Genomic DNA, 16,732 nt, shown 5'->3' with positions numbered 1-16,732 from the left:
CACACACACACACACACACACACACACACACACACACACACACACACACACACACACACACACACACACACACACACAACCTCAAGGCACTGTCTTACAGTAAGTTTAACAATGAATCATTTTAACAGTAGGATTGAGTTATTGTTTCGTGAATGGAAACCAAAACAAACATAGCAGTATCACATTGTGGCATCTGAAGAACTCCAAAATAAACATTTTCTTCTAACTTTCATTTCAAGAGTAATTGCATTTGGATAAAGTAAAAACAATGAGGGCATTTCTTTGTCCAGAGTCATTTTCTTCCAGTGTATTTTTTTCATTATAGGTTTAGGACCATTTGAGGTCTGTCTTGAATTGATTTAAAGAAAATTTGTTGGACTTTTTCTTTTGAAATGTAAACGTAGTCTAACTGGCCTAAAGTTATATATTTCTGAAAAAGAGTTTGGGTCGAAGAAATATCAAAACTTTGTGGTATGTAGTTGTATTAAAGGCTAATTTCAGCACAGACACTGGCCCATTCTGCTGCTCTACCTTAAAATGTCTAGTGATCCATTCACTGCACTGTCTGTTCAGAGAGTAGCCTTATTCCCAGCTTCTGTGGAGCTGCTTCGGCCACCTTCTCTACCGGCACATTGCAAAAGGTCCCAAAATAAAATCAATAGGCGAGTATTTGTATCATATTATTTTGATCAAGTTTAACAAAACATAACAGAAAAACTCAGAAAAAGTTCAGAAAAACTGCTTAGCTGATGGCTGAAGTTTCTTTAGAAAAGAAATGAGCATGCACGTCGACTTCCAAAACACAACTAATTAGAGGATGTTTTGTGCACTTTTGAAAATGTTGAGAGAATTATGAATGACACCTAACTAGTGTGAGTTTTAAGCTTGGAAATATCTGTAATAAAAAAATGGAAATAATTATGTACCCTTTCACTAAATCAGAGCTCCTCAAAGGCAATTGAGTTTAAATGATGCAATACTGTCAGTCACAATTGCTTCCTGTTTTAAGCAATGGTCTACATTTAGGGGTATGTTTCTTTGGACAATAAGACAATCACAGCTACAGCATCCCAGTTCTATCAGAGGAAGGCCTTGTTCTCTCCCCTTCCCCCCGTCACTATAATTGGGCACAGCCCCAGTAAACCCACCCTCTCCCTGAAGTGGACCAGCAGACGTGGGAGTCCTGTTCTCCAGGCCTTGAAGGCAGGATGAACAAAATGATTAACATGTTTTCCAGACCCCTAGCTTTTATGTCCTTGACATTCAACAATCTTCTCATGACAAGTGGTTAATCTTTTAGCATTGCCATAGCAATAACTCCTCCTCCTGGAGAAAAACTAAAATCCCACAGCATTGAAGAGGGAAGAGGGCCAGATGCAAGAATGCCTGTTTGGCCAGAGACAAGGATAAAGTTGGAAGGATGGGGAGGAAGAAGTCAAAGACATCAGTGGATGGAGTGAGTCAACAGGTTATAAGGGGGGATAGAGATGGGGAATACAGTACTGCACTGGGAATAGCAATGTTGTACTATTACACACTGTTTAAAGTTATTTAACGTTTAATAAATAACTCTCTGTCTGTTAGGTATTGTACGCTGAATATCAGCCCCAAGGGCTGATATTGGAACAATAGTTGAAAGGGATGATTTGAGCATTGGCGTTCTTTTAATAGTAAACTCTGCACACATATAGAATAAAGGAGTGACAACGTCTCTGTAAGTTCAATCATTTATTAACAGAAATAAAATGAACATCCAGAAAACATCACTATAGAATGCTGTTCATCTGAATTAACACTATATTTCAATCAACAAATCCTCTCTACTAGGCTAGTGAAACTAAAACTAATAAGCAAAATGAAGATAAAAATGAAGCTAAGGAACTATGTACACGCAAAAGAAACAAAAAGACAAAATAAAGTGATTGTTCATCATCATCAAAATAATTCAGTGAATCCTGGTTCACTGCAGATCTAAGTTAAAGAACCAAAGTTCATCTTAAAGAAAGTGGAATGAGGTTAAATTAGCTTAACTAATTTACAACAACATTTGGTATGTGTTTCAACACATTCACAATGCAAATCCTGAGTTAAGCAAACATTATTTGATGAAATAACATTTTAAATGATTTAAATGATTTGCTCAGTAAAAATATGTAAACTTTAGAATGCTTGACTTTATTAATGCGATTATACCTCTGGGAAGCTAGGGGTCGCTGTAGCAATCGGTTGCTAAAATTGGTTAATCCTAAAGTTATATAAAAACACCATTAAATCGGCATTAATACTCATAATACCGCGGTAATAAGGCTAATAGCACTATAGAACTATGGTGGAGCAAAACAAAAAAAACCTTATGTTTGAAACGAACCGCAGTCGCATATCCGGGAAGAGCAAATGTTATCTGGAAGCTAATAGCATTAGGCTAGCGGATATTCGGTGCTAATTTCAAAAAGCTTCAGCTTAGTTTTGGTCGTAATGAGCAGACTGGATAACACAAACATTAATATCCCATCAATGTATAAATAACGTTGGTCATAATTGTAAAAACACACTTGAATTATATCAGCATGGGGTGGTTTTGAAGAAGCTAGCGGGAGCTACGTCTGTTAGCTCCAGGTGTTTTAAAAACACAGTGAAAACCATTTAACTGTTTATTTCTCTGCCAAACCTGTCGGTTCCTCCATGTCAGGTCGGTTCACTTTGGGCATCCAGGTGGAAGGAGCTGAAGTACTCCAAGGGAAGGCCGCTTAACTCAGCAACAGGCATGCGGCTATGGGCTAGCCGAAACGTAGGTGTTAGAAGGCGGCCCCAGGTCGTAGTCGGGTCTCTGGCATGTGCAACTCAGCACTGCAGCGGGCAAATTCAGATCAGCAACTCATCTCAGCCTGGCCTGGCGAGGAAAGGAGACCGCTCTGCACCGTCTCGAGTCAGCTCTCTCTTGCACAGCTTAGACAGACCACCACTGATTTGATTATGATGTACACAGGCAAGAAGAGAAGGGTGTTACCCCCCAATGCCGTTCCAATGAAACAGCGGGAATGAGGATGATTGTTTGTGGGCAGCAAGCCCTTATAGCAACAGCAGCCTGCTGAGGGGGGCAGTTTCTTGGTGCCTGTGAGAGTGTCAAACTTATTTTGCTTACAACTCAGTCTGATTTTTCCTCATGGCTTAATAGCACAACAGCATAAAAAAGTGGAATTGGTTTTAGGGTGACCGAGATATAGGTTAAGGGCACAATTAGAGGACCTTACAGGGAGTTAGGAAGCACTCCTGGATAGAGGCCAGGTTTGAGTTTGAGCACAATTTTTCTACCCAAAAAAATTTGACAGAGAAATGTTTTATGTTTCAAGATTCTTCTCACTAACATAAATCCAACAAGTCTAATTTGAATGTTAGTAATTCCATGAAAAAAATCTTAGCTGGGTTTCTGATATAGATCGCTGACTAAGGGTGAGTCACGCAGATCACCGATCCCGAGTTGAACTTGGCTCATTTTCCTATATATCGGTGCTTTAATGATGTCTCACAGCATCCACAATGATGGTAAAATATGCACGTCAAACATGGGCGTAAAGAGATTGATGTGCTCGCTCAAACGCCCAAAACTTTCCATTGTGCCGTTTCCCTACTTAGCTGTTGTCTTGGTGCCACGAGCACGGGTGTGGTTCTGTAGACAAAAATAAATAAATGAATATATATATATATATATATATATATATATATATATATATATATTGCAGTATTGTAAATTAGGATATTTAAACAATATTTTGTAAATCTATAGTTTTAACTATACAGTTAAACTGCTAATCTTTAAGTCTAGTGGGCTGTTTAAAGTAAAAAAATAATCGATTGAAATCCCTTTTTGACACTTTGTGGTAATCAGCATTTCCATCTGTGTATGCTGTTTTTAATCTCCAAAATCAAGGTACTGTAAGTTAACTCTAGGTTATGTCATGCATTCCACTGTAAATTCTTGTACTAATTGTTTTTGGCTTGAACTATTTTTAGCCTTGTGGCCTTAAGTTGCATATGAGCATGGAAATTACATGCTGTCAAGATCACAGTATGTTAATTACAAGTGATTGACACACAAGTGACTGAACATTTATTCATTATAAAAATAGAAGGACTAGATCAATGTGATTTTCATAAAGGGGATCCAACACTTTCACTTTAATAGTGTTATGCCATAAAATAGCCGATCAGACTATGGCTCCCAGCAGGCAACACGGCTTGAGACCACACCTCCAAGGTGATAAAACCATTGTGCAAACACAGCCCGGCTACTTCAAAGTCATCAGCTGAGAATCCTTCACGTTTGGAGACGTGTTGAACCGGTGGTCGACACATTGCTGGACAAAGCTGAACATCACCTTACCCCTTGTTGTGTGATTGGTAAGAGAGGTCTTGGAAGTTTAATTAGGTTGGAGCACTGAACTAATGATGAACGAGGAGTTTCTTCCCACTTTCTGTCAACAAACAAGGCGTCATCTTTTTATGTTTTTGGCCGAGCAGTTCACAGAGACCGCTAGAATCATCCCTGCGCAAACCGGGCGAGCAACGCATCTCCAACGCCGCCGCGATAAAGAGTCAAGTTAAGATCTGACGATTCTCCAGTCTGGGAGCAAGACCAGGAAAGACCACCTTCCATTTGTTATATAGAAAGTGATATTTGCCTGGGCAGAAATTTCATTTAGAAAAACACTACCTGGCCAAAAAAAAAAAAAAAGTTGCCACCAAAAAAAAGGTCACACACCAATATTTCGTTGGACTGTCTCTAGCTTTGATTATGACACTCATCTGCTGAAGCATTGTTTCGATAAGCTTCTGCAATTACACAAAATTTATTTCCACCCAGTGTTTTTTTTTTTTCCACCAAGATCTTGAATTGATGATGGTAGAGTCTGCTTGCTGCCCAAAACCTTCTCCAGCACATCCCAAAGATTCTCAATGGTTTAAGGTCTGGACTCTGTTGTGGCCAATCTATGTGTGAAAATGATGTCTCATGCTCCGTGAACAACTCTTTCACAATTCGAGTCCGATGAATCCTGTCATTGTCATCTTGGAATATGCCCGTGCCATCAGGGAAGAAAAAAAATCCATACATGGAATAACCTGATCATTCAGTATTTTCAGGTAGTCAGCTGACCTCATTCTTTGAGCTCATACTGTTGCTGAACCTAGACCTGAACAACTGCTGCAGAATCTCTGTCTGGGGGTTGGCTTGTTTTGCCCGATCTGCAATACTGAAGGAGGCGGGGAAGGCGTATTTACACGGAAACGGGAAATATCTCTTGCTGCGTTTAACTTTTTTACTCCATCATGATCCACTGAAATCAGCTAGCTGTTTGCTTTTTTTTCTTCTTTTTTTTAATTCTTTTTATTTGGTTCCTTTAAGACCACCACACCAATGGTTGGTTATTATTGTGGATTCTGTCATTATTATACTGAACGTTATTGTTAGGTTCTAATACTTTTTTTCCTCTCTCTCTCTTCCGCTGCTTTTGGTTTTCACGCAGATTATGTTTGAAGGTCATTCATTGGGTCATCTTTGTCTCAAGTTAGCCGCCCCTCGGTAGCTCCAGGTGTGTCACCTAACTGTGGCTAAGGGTTAGCTTATCGCCTGAGCAGTCGCTATCTTGAGCTGTAGCTTAGTAGCTTGAAGCTTTCTGTAGCTAATTGAAGCTACTAGCATCAGGCCTGTGTTTTGAAGCACCATCACATCACTTCATATATTAGCCAGATGCTGTTTACATCTTTACAACTGTCTTTATGGTGATTATTCAATGTCTAATTAAGTGAAGCTTATTTAAGCAGGAAATTACCAAAGACTACTATATCTAAATGTTATCACTTTGCTGTGTGTTGTTTTTATTTTCCTCTTTTATGTTGTGTTTAGGCCTGTCACCATAACAAATTTTGCTGGGCGAAAAATCTTTCAAAAAATTATTGCGATTAATCATATTGTTATTTAAGACCTTTTTACAATAACGTGATAACGGCATAGTAACGCATATCCTCTCGACCTAACGGTTCAGCCAAATTAAGAGGGTGCCGTCATTTGGTTTAAATCCACACAAAAAAAACTCCCACCCTGCAGCTGTCGTGTTCGGCTTTGAAACCAATTTAATTTCTTTTCAAACCATTATTTCTCTGGTTCTCCCTCACTAGGCTCTCATGCTAAACTTTGACCATGTGCCTACCTGACACAAGCTGGGTTTCGCCCACCATATTATTAGCCTGGTTGCCCACCAGGCTTTACTTGACCCTACATAGCTCTGTAAAGCAAGTGAATGCCCATTTTGATACCAGTACAAACAAAACAAAAAAAAAAACAGGTGGGTTATTTTTTTGGACCCTAATGCTAAGTTTATGTTGTTGATGTGTCAGAGGAGCAGTGTGTAGAAGCCCTAGTTGGACATTTTTATTCTTGTTGCATAACAGAAATTGTGTCTCAGTTTTTATGTGCCAGCCAATTTGATTATTTCTCCAAGTACATGCCAAATACATTTTATTGAAAGTATTTCTAATTTGTGTCCAGATGCGGAGATCCCAGAATACCTTTGCTAAAACAAAATCCTGGTTGTTTGCTGAATATAAATAGCATTAATATATAGTTAGAATTTCCATTTCTGCTTATTGGATTGCCAACACATAATGTTTTATTCTGGACATAAATTATATAAAATAAGATGAAGCTAACTACTCTAGTAGAAGCGACATGAGTTGTGCATTTTCATTAGTATCGTAGTATAATCTTTTTTCTTCTCCATTTTAAGCAGAGACCGTAGTGAGAAGATTTTCTCCCAATTGTAAAATGTCCTCTCAAAATTTGCTGGTCAATATGAAACAAAATTGTAAAAAAATTTGGTAATTCATGTTTGGCATGAAAAACTGTTTTTTTCTTCTATGAACAATCAACCAAACTAAAGAATGAAAAAAAAACCCACCAATGTTACTCCCGATGTTTGTCAGTCTACCGTCACAACGCTTACTAAAGACTTGACCCCACCATTTTCGGTTCTGTGTGGTCTCTACATCACTCTGTCATCACTCTCTCTCTCCCCCCCCCCTCTCTCTGTGCTTCTGTGTCTCTCTGTCCCTCCTCCCTCCCCTCCAGCTGATGTCAACCACCTGTCTGTGTGGGACCTCCCAGGCCCATCCTCTCTGTCTGCAAGCAGCATGCCATGTTAAGTGTGTGAGTGGAGTTTTGGTGAAAGAGATAACGCGTCTGCTTTCCAGTTCAGCTGCTGGTGTTTTCTGGCTCTGCGTGCGATCTTTGACAAACCAAGACTTCTCGAAGACGTTTTTTTTTCAGAGGTTGGGCAGAAAAAAATCCAAATGTTCAGTGAAAAATCTTAACGAAAAGCCATTCATCCTAAGATCTTAGAGGACGGTTTCATCAGCAAATTTGAAAGTAGGGGTCAAGAAAAAAGCGCTTGTAAAGTCCTCGAAGTCTTAAGGGTTTAGGGATCCTCTCTGGCTGACACAACCGTAAGCAGGGAACGGCATTTTAAATCTGTCTGCTGGCAGAGAGCGGTCTGTAACAACTAGCCAGTGGCTCATCCCTCTACATTCTGTGCATTCTCCAATCGGAACAATCCAAATAAGTGCGCTGTGAGTGGCTTCGCCCTTGGTCCTTGGGGCTAAGGTGTGTGCATGTGTTTAATACGTATCCAACACAAAGACAGACATACATACACGTACACACATGTGCATAACTCACACACCTGTTGAAAAGAAATGACATGCCTTTTTAGTTTATGCCATTATAACTTGTTTGACATCTGACCGGAAGCGTACGAGAGAGGAAATTTATGGATGTATGTCACTGTGTGAAGGTAAAAATACTACTTGATTGTTAATAAAGATTTTGCATATGAATTGCAGCGCGTATAGCAGCAAGTATTTTACCATGATGATGGCAACAAGGTAGAGGTTCATGTCCAGACAAGCTCCAGCCAAACTACCATTCAGGATAAAGGGTAAGGGAGAGGGAGCAGAAGACAGTGTCATCAAAACAATCCAAATGTACATACGCACAAACACACACACACACACACACACACAAAAAGAGTTGCAGTGAAACAATTCAAAACAGAACGTGTTCACTAAGTCAACAGATTAGCACCACTACACCGGTATTCTTTCTTTGGGAAAGGTCTCAACATTTTGATGATTTATCAGCAACTGTGTTTGCACATGCATGACAAGACTGCAACTCGCAGCTAAGCACCAGAAAGGCATTTAATGCAGAATGAGCAGACATGTCTGCACACTTAGTAGTCGCTTTTAAACTATATACAGTGCTCCCATGTGCATGCACAGACCTAAGAAAAGCAGCACACAGAGGCAGACAGGAACCTTAGTCACGGCACCTGTGAAAAAGTCAGGTCTTCGACAAGTCAAACACTGACTCGCAGAAACAGCCCTGGGTTCATTTTTCTGTTTGGAAAAATACAAACATGGGACTATGTTATTTTGTCCTTTTGTACAGTGGGAAGAGGCGGAAAAACAGGTCTGGATGAAGAAACTGTCTTGTGTTAGAAAACTTGTCTCTCCAAAACCAGAAGGTTCTAGATGTCAAAGAATACCTGTGCTGTTATTAACCAATCTTACTTTTAAACAGCAAAAGAGATCGTATAACAAAATAGCTTTACAAGAATAACAGCAGAAGAAAAAATGGATATTAGTGAAGAATCTTCAAAAAGATCTCCAGGTAATGAAACACAAGCTGTCTTTTTATCACAAGAGAAGGGAACAGGTTAAAATATGAGGAAAGAAAATCACAGAAAGAACCGGTTTTCATGCTTTAGTGTTGATCATGTTTCCTATTCTCTGCCCTAGTCTCTGCTCTGAGCTCCTGTGTTTATGGTTTTAGATTCTGACCTGCCCTGACCAGCAGATGCCCGTTTTCCACCATAAGCTCAGACGTGAAATCCTAGGGATGAACTCTGACCTTTTGCCTTCCCTCGGAGCCCAGACAGACCATACAAGTGGTTACGTTTCACCAGATGTTCTGTGTGTTCATTGAACAGAATGATTACCGAAGTGCTCGATATACATTTTTGGCCATGAATGATCGCCTCCTTACCTTGTGTAAATAGATGCTTTTCCTGTATATGTTCAAACATTTTTACAGACTGAGAGATGGAGAGATTTCCCTTGCTTAATTACATCCTTTGCTTGTAGAGTAAACTTTTGTGCAATCTTGAGTTTGTTCAGCCTGAAAATGTTTTGGTTGCAAAATGTTAACTACCAAACGTTATTGTAAAATAACGGCGGTTAAGAAGACATTCCAGTCTTAAAACAATGAAATGGTTTTAAAAAATGAAGGAAAAAAAAATCACGTTTTAGGTTTATGTATAACTTCTTTTATGTGCGTGTTGCTGATAAAAACTAAAAAGACACCAGTTAAGACTGGAATTAAATTGCAAAAATAAAACAACAGCAGATCTCTGCAACATACCACATCACAATCATCATTACAACATTGATGTTTGCAAAATTGCAATTGCAATGCATGGCTTGGATGCAATTTTGGTTGTATATTATATTTTAGGTGCCATGCATTCACACTCTGCATGCCTATAATATTTTTGGCCAGATGGATGGACTCTAACTCCCCTTAACGTTAACAGCAGACTATGTTTTTGGTGGTTAAGATGCTAAAGCTATAAGGAAATGTTGACGTTGTAGTGGACAGTGTAGTGGAAAAAAAAGAAAAAAAAAAGAAAAACAAATGTTGGTTAATCATAGCTGATATTCTATCACATTCATATTCAGCAAAAGCACTACATGTTTTCCTGATACCATGCAGCCAAAGCAAAAGTCAAAAAAATGTCTTACGGTGTGGGTCTTTGTTATTTTAGTATTTAGCTTATTTTGGCTTGTTGATTTCAATCAGATATGGTGTCCTATAGTTCATTCCTTTGTGTTGAGAAGCTTAGTTCTTTCTTCTGTTCTGTACTTTAGGTATTGGTTCATATTCCTAGTTTAGATTTCGTCTTTAGGTTGTAGTTAGTAAGATCCTGTTATGTCCCGTTTAGTTCCCTCTGTTTTTTTTTATTTCTGTATTAATTAGTCGTCTTCCCTCAGTTTCCCTGCCCAGTTCCTTCCCAGCAAGCGCTTACAGGTCATGCTGACAACAGCACTTTATGGTGTGGAAGCTGTTACTACATGAAAAAGTCTCTTTTCAGTATCAGTGAGGTGTTTTAAAATAAAGTCAGAGAAAGCATACAGACGTACAAAGTGATTTGAAAGATAACTGTCAAGTAGCGTACACTGACGCGAGACACTTTTGCAGTTCATTCCAGGTATGAGGGAGGGCAAGATTTTTGGTAGATAACAGGAAGGGGTGCAACATCTCCTTCACTTCTAATAGAAATCCATAGTGAAAGCTTTGGCCAGGAAGTCTGATCTATGTGTTTATATCTTCTTCTGCTACATTTATCAAAGAGAAATTGGAATGTGCTACAACAACAAAGTCACAATTTTGGTCAGTGCAGCTCAATAAAATTATCAATTTACTGTTATCTCACAGCAACCACTCAAGCAAATTAGCTGAGATCTGAGGTGTGTTCATTGAATGAAATGCAGTTTTTTTCAGTTTTTCTAAAACCTGCAACACTTGGTAACAAAAGAGAAGTGTTCTCAGACTCATTTTACCCAGACCAAATCATTTACCTTTGCAAATGTGTTAGAAAAGCCAGTAAGGATATTTTTAAAACTTCAAATGAGATCTGAAATCCAGTTGCATTAAGAAAATGCACATGTTGTGCGCGAAAAAAAAAACGACTTTACAAATGAATTTTAATCTATTTCCATAATATTAAATTATAATGCAAACTTACAAGTGTGAATCAGTGTATAAAATTGGAACTCATATTTCCATCACCAACATTTCAGATAAAATGTTGCTATGTCCCATTCACCGGTGAGATCATGCATATTTTTCAATTAGATTTATGAGTTTATAAACTAAGTTTAAGTTTACAAACTAAATGAGCACTATTATGGATTACTCTGCTTCTGAGTCAGTAGACAACAAAGATCCATTAAGATTACAACCATGAGGTCTGTTAGAATATTCTCCTATTTCAGCTTTAGATTAGATCAGAATGTTAAAGAGCATGTATGATATACAAATAATAAACAAAAAAATAATAATTACATTAATTAATTAAAGTATCATCACTTTTCTTTCCTATTCCCTCTAAACTATTTGTCACATTTTTCACATTTCAGATTACTTTTGGATAATGGGAAACTGAACAGCTGGCATCATTCATGAAAAACACACATTCAGTATCTAAATGTTTTTACCTGCACTGCGGTCACTGTACCTTTCTCCACTTTCACTTATGCTCCTGAATGCAACATTTGATGGAAAACCCATTCATCTGTGCAAAGTGATTAAGGACCCTCTACATCCAAGACTAAAAATATCTGAATACGGAACATGCATTGACATGTGCTACCTGATCTAACGAAAACAATGCTCTGTGCATGTCGGCCTTTGAGTGTAGACAGGTAGTGAATCCACATATTATATTGACCCTCAGGTGTACGATCCCAACCTAGTCCCTTCCCAGGCGTCCTATGCACAGTCTAGAGAGCTCCAATCATTCTATGTTGTCTTTAAGGGCCCAGATCTGTGTGCCTAACTTTGCTGGGGGTCTGACTGCTAGTTAAAACTGGGGAATTAAGTCATTAATTCAGACACAGGAGGCCAACCAAATAATGGGTGAAAACAGATGAAAGGTAAAACCGGGGAGGAAAGAGTCTGTAAGAGACCAGGTCTCTAGTTGTTTTTTTTTAAGCATGAGTGAAATTATAAACCTTCCCTCCTTAAAAAGATGGAAGATTTGCAACAAATTGCATTTTTAAGATATAATTTCTAGTTTAGAAATAATATGAACACAGTAGTGATCAAATATCAAGCACTGTGCAGCTTATTTAAAAAGTATAAACGCCAACAAGGCACATTGGTAAATATATCGTATTCTAAATGGTAATGCCATATGATATGTCTTTGTATGTATTTTTCTTTCCTTCTTACCATTTTGAAAAACTAAAATTTCAACAAGGACATCACAGGAAGTAGATGGTTTGGTAGTAGAGTTTTAGTGATGTACATACTTCTTCACCATCTTTACCATTTTTATTTTTATTTGTTTAATAAATAACATCGTTGGCTTGTTTTTTTATTTTATTTTCACACAATTTAGATTACAGGTCTGACTTAAGTGATATAATACATTTAAGACCTAGTAAAAGCCAGATCCTTCATGCATTAAAGCCTTAGAATTGAAAGATGGTGTCCTATTTTTTCCCATGACTGTAAGCTGTGTTTTATTTGTATAAATCACATATTGATCAGCAACTTCCATAACATACTGATGACCATGAATGGTAGCAATTTCCTCAGAACAATCAGCAAACAGATAAAACACTTGACCCTGCAACACTAAAAGCACCACTTTCTAATAGTGAGACCCAAACCTTTAGGATATTTATTTCAAAAACCTGTTGTCAAGCCGATATGTTGCTAATCATAATTTGCACACAAGATGCAAAATTGATGGGGAATTGCTTTTTATTTTGATAATTACCTGACTTCAAAAGGCGGAAACAACTAGGATACAAAAAAGTAGAAAACAGGCTAACGCTAACTTTTTTGTTTTGTTTTGTTAAAAAGTATTAAAGAAACACTCAGAAAGCAGCGTTGTCTAACACTTATTTCTAGAATTAGATTTCGAAATGCTAAAAATATCAGAAATGGCAAGATTTTTATATTATCAGCGGGCCATTTTTAATCCTACCTAAAAATAACAAAAAATAAATAAATTGTTACATTTTGAACTTAGAAATAGTGTGACTTCAAAGTGACAAATACCCCAAAAAATTGAAACTGTTAGTAACAAGTGGATATTTTTCCTCAAATCTGGAAACGCCATTGCTTTTTTCACTATACCATGCAGGCCTTTCAGCATTTTGTGCACCTCGCTCCAGAGTTCTTTATGGCCCTCGCTCCATCTTTGCAATATAGTCCACACACACACACACAAATGCACAAAAATACATGCATAAACAATGCACACAGAAATACGCTGGTGCTAACACAGAGAAAGCAGTAACTCAACTTCAAAGAGAAACCTGAGAGGGTCATGAATAATCACAGACATCTTTGTCTGCAGGGGGAAAACAGCACTGTCCATCTGCCCTCCATACACATAGAAACACGAGTTCATATGGCTGAAGCTGTTTTTAGCGCTGGTTCTGGGCACAGATGTCAGTCTTTGCAAGCGCAACAAGTTGCTGCACATCCATTTTAACGTAAAAGAGAAACATCAACTTTATAATAATATATTTCAAACCTATTTATCAATAAACTAAACATTTATGCCAGCAGGAGGCTGCCATGATACACTGCTGACAGGAGAGTTACACCACATGAAAAGAATAAATCGGAATTTGGAAAGAAATTTCCTCCCATTCACAATCACAAACTTTTACCCGGGCAAAAACATATTTCTTGTTTTTAATCGTTACTTCATAAATCAAGAAAAAAATAAATAAAGGGAAGTCTATTTAGAAGATGGATTTGTAACGAGCTGTGGTAACAACAGAGGCAAAGTGAACCTGAGGAGATGTTTGATGAACCAGACTATTGATTTTCTTTTTGTCTGTGTCCTAAAGAGAAGTATTTAAAATTGTCAGCTTCTGATTTGGATAACTCGAGCTGCAAAAATCACTGACATTTTTTTTTTTTTTTTTTTTTTTACCTTTCACAGCTTTATGTTTGCTACTGAAGTTTGATTCTCTTTAATAACCCAACAAGTTAACAGCACAGATACATTGATATTAAAGCAGAAATAAGTAATGGTATGAGTAATATGCTTTCTTGTATTACATTTGCTTTGGCATGGGTGTAAAAGACACCCTCCATGTATATATATATATATATATATATATATATATATATATATATATATATATATATATATATATATATATATATATATATATATATATATATATTATTTATTTATTTATTTTTTTTTATTTGATTTATCTTTTATTTAAAAACCAAATCAACTGTGCAGTTGGGTTACTACTGAAGCCCTTGGTGTCTAACGTTGGTTTGTGTGAGTAAATGTTTGTTCGTCATGACATTCCTGCCTTGTCAAAGCCCGAAGAGAATTCCATGCAGGAGTGGCAGGCATTATTTCTGCGTTAAACTCACCAACGTGCTTCGAGACGTAGACATATCATTTTGCATATTAAACAACTGTTACATTTTTTTTCTCTCAAATTCAAAAGCACACCCATACAAGCACCAGGCCCCACCCACAGATAACCTCCGTAACTTCATGTTAGACATTGGAGCTCATCAGAATCTACAAGTCTTTTGAGGGTTGTGTAACATGAGTTGAGAGAAAGACAGATAGAAAAAAAAAAGAAGTGGGGAGGGGGGGGGGGGGGGACAAGGTAACCTGATGTCCCAGGAGTTTACTGAGCAGTAAATGAGTTCCCATTGAAGTTTGAAGAACCCCCTTTTTCTTTACCTCTAACCTTCACGTCTGTTCTCTCTGCTCTCCTGGACCTCAACCCCGTTCCTCCCCTCTGGCTCTTTGAAGCAACGCAGAAAACGACTGTGTGTGATGCAGAAATGCTGACAGCACATGACACCACAAATATTAGCAGCGTGATCTTGTAAAACTTTTTTTTTATGGCACCTCCTGTGTGCTGCTTCCAGCTGGAATTTTCTCTCCAGCAAAGGAGGACTAATTGCCTGTTGCTTAACTTAATCCTAACTCAGAAGGACTTCACTTTCACTAAAAAGCAGGTAAAGAAGGGGTAAAAAAACAGAGTCTCTGAAATAAATTTCACTCATACTCCTGATGTTTACTTCACCTTCAATTTCTGAAGAACAAAACTCACCACCCTGTAATTGCTCCTTCTCCTCTCTCCACAGTTGGGTATGACTTGAAAAGGAAGTCAGCTATAGTCCTCCTCACTTTTTTTTTTCCAGACCTGCAGAAGAATTATCCCAAAGTCAAAATCCCGCTCCTGCTTTAAAAAAGTTCTGCATCCAGGTCTAGGGCCATCCACTTCAGTCTGTGTGCCTCCTACAGTCTGTGGTGATCTAAAGTTTAGCGTGACTCCCAGTGCTGCCGCCTCCCTGCGGGTCCTAGCGCCGGTGGAGTTCATGTCATTTCCCTCCTTCCTCTCTGGAGCAGAAACACTTTCAAGTCGATCAGGTTGTTGAGGGACCCTGATAGCGTTTCTTAGATAGCCTTGGACCAGTTTCTGAAATAAGCAATTAACCTATTCCTCGGCGAAGGAAAAAAAGCTTAGTAGAACAATTCTTTTAATAAAATCCTTACGTTGTCAAAGTCTAAGAGCTGGTTTCTTGTAAATTTACACATCCCTCAACGGCCTAAAAACAGGTTCATTTTGTACAGTCCAAAGGTATGCATGCATTCACACAAACAGAAGTTTGATGGTCTGGTGGAGCCAGGAATTTATTTAGTTCTGCCACTTGTCACTGGCCGACGATGTGAAGAAAAGAAAGAAAAATGTCAAACTGAGCAACTGTGATACCCCCTCACCCTGGTAGCTGCCGGCCACACCCTGTATTCAGTCCCTGTGCTCTGGTATCTGGTATAACGCTTCTCTGACTTTCTTGTTTATGAGTATATGAGTGTTATCATAACGACTTGGACATTCCTCTCCCCAATTTTTTTTTTTTTCCGCCGGTTTTGTGCGTGACTTCTCTTTCACGATTTCTCCCTGACCTGAACCATATCGTTTTCAGAGCCCCTGGCACTGATACACGCAGATATCCCACCCATGCCAACAGACAGGGGGGGGGGGGGGAAAGAAGAAAGAGATAGAAGGGATTGTGTGTCGGTGTCATCGCCTTTTATTCTTGCGAGGGTGATTAAATGCATTGTTTTATCTAAAAAAAAAAAATAAGATGTGTTTTGTTATAAGTAAATGGAAAATCTTGTTGGTTTCAAATGAGGCTCAAAAGGAAAACCAGTAAAACTATGAGAAGGCTGTCTTACCATTTAAGAGTTTTGACCCCATGGGGTTGACTTCAAACCCAAGCAAACATTGTTCTCTTTCAGACATCCACCAGTATGCATGGATGCTTGTGTGTGTTTGGCCGTGCGTACAACACGGTCGCTGTCAAAGCCGCCTCTGTCCTTGTTATCACGTCTCTGAAAGGGGAAACCCCCGATATTGAACTATAGCCCTGCACCCCGCTCGGTGGTTGGTTAAGGGGCGAGAAAGGCTGAGGAGGGTTGAGCACTTTGACTGAGAGGGTGGAGAAGAGGTCAAGAGTACGCCGATATCCTCATATTAAAGGCATTTTAAACGCAGCAGCTTCTGCAGAGGTCTTCTGTGCATGAGTTTGTTTGCGTTTCAGGCTAAAATGTTGAATTAGATGTAATTCTATTTGTCTGAGATGCATTTACTTTTAAACATTTTTGAACATATTTTAAAGCTGCACAAGAAAATGATCTATATGTTTCTGCAAAAGGCAGTTATCAAAATCTTTTCAGTGGGCAACATATTTTATGGGCTTATTACAGGGTTTCCCGCAGTAAAATTAAAATTTTTTTTTCATGATGAGTCTCTGAATAGGTTTTTTCATAAATTCCTTGAAATACCTGGAAAAACTCTTGAGCTTGCAGTGATATCAAATCTAGAGAAA

General features: G+C 38.4%; 1 protein-coding gene across 3 annotated transcripts in view; it reads right to left on the bottom strand.

The window, feature by feature from the left end:
- Positions 1-15,150, bottom strand: part of ngfa (nerve growth factor a (beta polypeptide)) — a 31,409-nt gene extending 16,259 nt beyond the window's left edge. For 2 of the 3 annotated variants that reach the window (XM_036138219.1, XM_012876457.3), the window contains exon 1: positions 14,950-15,150. The gene's annotated coding sequence lies outside the window, so the exon portion shown is untranslated. The other variant, XM_021323542.2, reaches the window with a different exon arrangement.
- Positions 15,151-16,732: the final 1,582 nt, after the last annotated feature.

This window comes from Fundulus heteroclitus, chromosome 1 (assembly GCF_011125445.2).
Source record: "Fundulus heteroclitus isolate FHET01 chromosome 1, MU-UCD_Fhet_4.1, whole genome shotgun sequence".
Taxonomy (NCBI): domain Eukaryota; kingdom Metazoa; phylum Chordata; class Actinopteri; order Cyprinodontiformes; family Fundulidae; genus Fundulus; species Fundulus heteroclitus.
Note: the sequence above shows the minus strand (reverse complement) of the source record. Positions and strands in the feature narration are given on the sequence as shown.